Raw genomic sequence first — 5,235 nt, forward strand, 5'->3', positions numbered from 1 at the left:
TCTTGTGAGGTTTCCTGGGGTCCTCCTTCTGGAAGGCAGCGTTCCTAGGTAGCATCTGAGCCCTCCTTACAACTTATACCTGGGTGCTGTGCCCCTGCACAGAACGGACTCAGAGGAGAGGAAATACCCTGTGCTGGGGACTGGGAGGGGCTGGAGACCTGCGCAAGCTGAACCTGTGTCGTGGTTGCTCAGTCCTGGCCTTTCTCAATCCTTGGGCCTCTGGTAGGTGAGTTGTTCCTGAGTTCCTTCCTGTCCTGGTTGAGTTAGAGCCTCTTGCACCATCCTGCTGATGGCTGGTTGATATTAAGCAAAGTGCAGTGTGGGGAAGGGTAAAGGAATGGCAGGGTGGGGGTTGGAGGCATGGGTTTTAGAACCTATCCCTTTCTAGCCCTGAGCAATGCTTGCCCCAGAAGGAGTTGGGGCTAAGCCCATTCCAATCCTTCCAGCCTAAGATCCAGACTCCAAGGCATGCCCCAGGCCTTCTGGGATGTTTGTGTGTTCTGTGAAAATGGGAACAGATTTGAAGAAATCAGGGTTAATCAGAGTGAAACAAGTTCCTTTTCTGTGGCATTACTCAGTGCCTTTAGCAAGTGGTGTATTGTGAGTCTTCAAGAAATAGCAAGAGGGAGGTTTCATATACTTCCTTGCATGAGGAACCCTTTTCACAGAGAATTTTGCAGACCACTGTTCCATGGAACACACTATAAGAAGTTTCCATTTCATCCAATGCGGCCCCCATGTTCATTTCACAGAGGAGGAAACAGGAATGTATAGAGGGGAAGGATCTTGCCCCTTGCCTCAGGCTGGGTTGGTGGTCTCCTGAGTGCAGCCTGGGGCTCCCTCCGTTGTGTACACTCAGAGCCTCTCTGAGTGAGCATCGAGGTGGGTGCTGCAGGGTTACTCCTCTTCCTCACCTTCATACCGTTCTGTCGTCTTCAGGGGGATCAAGACCCCACTCATGTGAGCTCAGGCTTGGCCATGGAAGACAGTGGGTATAGGAAGCAATGCTCTTTCCTGGGAAGACATCCCCACACATTACTAACACTTACCTCCCTACCTCACAACTTTTTCAATTGAGTTGTAAATTACCTACCTCTATGATCATTGACAAATGTTCTAAATGGTGTAACGACCGCTGCAATCCAGACACAGAGCATTTTCATTGTCCCAAATGCTCCCTCACTCCCCCTTGCAGTTAGTCTCCTCTTCCTAACCGTGTTCCCTGGTAACCACTGACCTACATTTTCTGTTTGTTTGTTTTTTGTTTTTTGAGATGGAGTCTCGTTCTGTCACCCAGACTGGAGTGCAGTGGCTCGATCTTGGCTCATCGCAACCTCTGCCTCCCGGGTTCAAGCGATTCTCCTGCCTCAGCCTCCTGAGTAGCTGGGACTACAGGCGTGTGCCACAACACCCGGCTAATTTTATTTTATTTTATTTTTTGAGACGGAGTTTCCCTCTTACTGCCCAAGCTGGAGTGCCATGGCGCGATCTCAGCTCACCGCAACCTCCACCTCCCGAGTTCAAGCGATTCTCCTGCCTCAGCCTCCTGAGTAGCTGGGGATTACAGACATGCGCCACCACACCCGGCTAATTTTGTATTTTTAGTAGAGACAGGGTTTCTTCATGTTGGTCAGGCTGGTCTTGAACTCCTGACCTCAGGTGATCTGTCCACCTCGGCCTCCCAAAGTGCTAGGATTATAGGCGTGAGCCACTGCGCCCAGCCCCTACTTTCTATCACTATAGTTTTGTCCTTTCTGGACATTTCATATGAATGGAATCATCTCATATGTGACCTTTGCATCTGGCTTATTTCACTTAGTGCAATGTTTATGAGGCTTATTTGTGTTTCTGCATGTATGGTTAGTTCATCCTTCTTTATTGACAAACAGCATTCCATTGAATTGATATACCACAGTTTCATGGACATGTTGATGAATATTTTGGTTGTTCCTGGCTTTTGACTGTTATGAAAAAGTTGTTATGGGCCAGGCATGGTGGCTCATGCCTGCAATCCCAGCACTTTGGGAGGCCGAGGCGGGTGGATCACAAGGTCAGGAGATCGAGACCATCCCAGCTAACATGGTAAGACCCCTGTCTCTACTAAAAATACAAAAAAATTAGCCAGGCATGGTGGCGGGTGCCTGTGGTCCCAGCTACTAGGGAGGCAGAGGCAGGAGAATGGCATGAACCCGGGAAGTGGAGCTTGCAGTGAGCCAAGATTGTGCCACTGCACTCCAGCCTGGGCAACACAGCAAGACTCTATCTCCAAAAAGAAAAAGAAAAAGAAAAGAAAAATTTGCTATGTACATTTTTCTTTTCTTTTTCTTTTTCTTTTTCTTTTTAGACAGACTCTCGCTCTGTCACCCAGGTCAGAGTGCAGTGGTGCTGTCTTGGCTCACTGCAACCTCTGCTTCCCGGGTTTAAGTGACTCTTCTGCCTCAACCTTCCAAGTAGCTGGGACTACAGGAGCATGCCACCAGGCCCAGCTAAATTTTGTATTTTTAGTAGAGATGGGGTTTCACCATGTTGGCCAGGCTGGTCTTGAACTCCTGACCTCAGGTGATCCACCCGCTTCGGCCTCCCAAAGTGCTGGGATTACAGGCATGAGCCACCACACCTGGCCTGTACATTCTTTTTTTCTTTTCTTTTTTTGGAGACAGAGTCTAACTCTGTTGCCCAGGCTGGAGTGAAGTGGCTAGATTCTCCTGCCTCGGCCTCCTGAGTAGCTGGGATTACAGGCGTGTGCCACCATGCCCAGCTAATTTTTTGTATTTTTAGATGAGGCAGGAGAATCACTTGAACCCAGGAGGCGGAGGTTGCAGTAAGCCGAGATCATGTCATTGCACTCCAGCCTGGGTGACAGCGAGACTCCATCTCAAAAAAAAAAAAAAAAGAACTGTTTGGTGGGTGGGTGACTGCTTCTGCTGAGCAAGACCCTACCTTGGAGGCCACCTCTACTGTACTGGGGAGAGATTTCCCAAGAAGGGGAGGAGGAAGTACTCTCCTCTCTGTAGCCCTATCAGCGAGTTTGAAAATAACCCTTGCCGGGCGCGGTGGCTCACGCCTGTAATCCCAGCACTTTGGGAGGCCGAGGCGGGCGGATCACAAGGTCAGGAGATCGAGACCATGGTGAAACCCCGTCTCTACTAAAAATACAAAAAAATTAGCCGGGCGCAGTTGCGGGTGGCTGTAGTCCCAGCTACTCAGGAGGCTGAGGCAGGAGAATGGCGTGAACCCGGGAGGCGGAGCTTGCAGTGAGCCGAGATCCGGCCACAGCACTCCAGCCTGGGCGGCAGAGCGAGACTCCGCCTCAAAAAAAAAAAGAAAATAACCCTTAAGGCAGCACTGGGGCCCTTCCCATCACTAAGGCAAAAACCTAAGTCCTTGGGGGTTGTCATGGTAACAACACCGTAAGAGGGTACCCATGTCCTGTTCATGGACATGTTGCACATGGACTCTGGCCACCTGTGCCAGGACATGATGTGTGCATGGGGTCCCTCTACAGTCTCCCTCATCCCTGCTCAGGGCACTCCTGTGAGTTTTAGGCAGGGGTCACCACTGTTCCCATTTGGTGGAGGAGGAAACTGAGGTAGAGGGGGTTGTCCAGCGCCCCAGAGGGAGATGCTAGTGGGTCAGGTCTCTTTCAGCTGAATCTGTGCTCTGGCTGCCCTGTCTCCCTGGGGTGGAAACTGTCCCCCTGCACCTCATCCTTCAGCACCACAACCCCCACCACAACCCTCTTCATCTTTAACCTCTTTCCCATTTTCTCTTCCATAGCTCCTCTGGTCAAGAGATTGAGATTCAGCTTTCATGGATGTATTAGAAATCAAGGCTGGGCACAGTGGCTCACACCTGTAATCTCAGCACTTTGGGAGGCCGAGGCAGGTATATCACTTGAGCCCCAGAATTCAAGACCGGTCTGGGCAATAGTGAGATTCCCTCTCTATGAAAAAAATAAAAATAAAAATAGCTGGGTGTGGTGGAGTGTACCTGCGGTCTTACCCCCTAGAGAGACTGAGGCAGGAGGATTGCTTGAGCCCAGGAGTTAGAGGCTGCAGTGAGCTGTGATCACACCACTGCACTCCAGCCTGTCAACAGAGCAAGGCCCTGTTTAAAAAAAAAAAAAAAAAGAAAAAGAAAAATCAAGAGGTTGACTCTGACTTGGCCAGGGCTAGCGGCTGCTGAATGTCCATGAAAGCTCAACACTCTCATGGCAGTGGCATGGCCTCCAGGTCTCCAGGCTGGCCAGCTCGCTCCCACCCATGCACATGCTGCACTCTACACTGAATTAGTTGCTGCTCATGGAATCTGTAGTGATCTTCTCACCATCATACCTTGGCTCACACCGTCCCCACCTGCTGTGCTTTCACCCACACAATGTCTTACCTGGCCCTGGGGGCAGCAGTACTGCCTTCCACAGTCTCTCACACAGCAGCCCTCCCTGTCTAATAGAAACATTGTCTTCTTGATCATCTAGCCGAATGGTGAGCTCCCCAGGGCGGTGACTACTTCCGAATCGCCTCTATGGCCACCATAGTACACGTGGCCCAAGGCCTAAGAGTCAAAAGACCTTGGGACATTTTGGAAACACACATAGAGCCAGCTTGATGGTCGCCGTCTCTGGGGAGTGGGTCTGGGCTTAGACTCATTTTTCACTGTGTACCCTTTCTTAGTATTTGGATTTTTCACTAGGCTTCTTACATATTTCTTTTCATAATAGGAAAGGAAGAAAGATTCAGAGTAAAGTGGGATGGGGCTTCTCTCAGGAACCACAGGGAACCCTCAACTGTGGTGGCCCCAGCTTTGCCAACTGTGCAAGCCACTTATCTCTGCCCCATCACCCTTCCACAGGCAGTACCTGGCCTTTCAGGGAATCTTGCCCCTCCAGGCCCCTCACTGCCCCTCCCCACAGGCGAGTCCTAGATTTTATCACCCTGAATTTGCTGCTTCTGCTTCTCCTCCTCTTCTTCCTTCTTCCCTCATCCTTCCCCTCTTCTCCACTCTATTCCTCTTTCTTGTTCTCCCCCTCCTTCTTTAAAATTATTATAACTGTTATTAAAGGACATAGTGTTCTTATGAAAAAAATCCAAACAGTCTGGGTGCAGTGAACTGAGATGGCGCCATTGTACTCCAGCCTGGGCAGCGAGAGTGAAACTCTGTCTCAAAAAACAAAAAACAAAAACCACCTTGTTGATGAAACGGGTTGCAGTAAAGAAGCCGGCTAAATCCCACCAA

This window comes from Trachypithecus francoisi, unplaced genomic scaffold, assembly GCF_009764315.1.
Source record: "Trachypithecus francoisi isolate TF-2019V2 unplaced genomic scaffold, Tfra_2.0 Lachesis_group0, whole genome shotgun sequence".
Classification (NCBI taxonomy): domain Eukaryota; kingdom Metazoa; phylum Chordata; class Mammalia; order Primates; family Cercopithecidae; genus Trachypithecus; species Trachypithecus francoisi.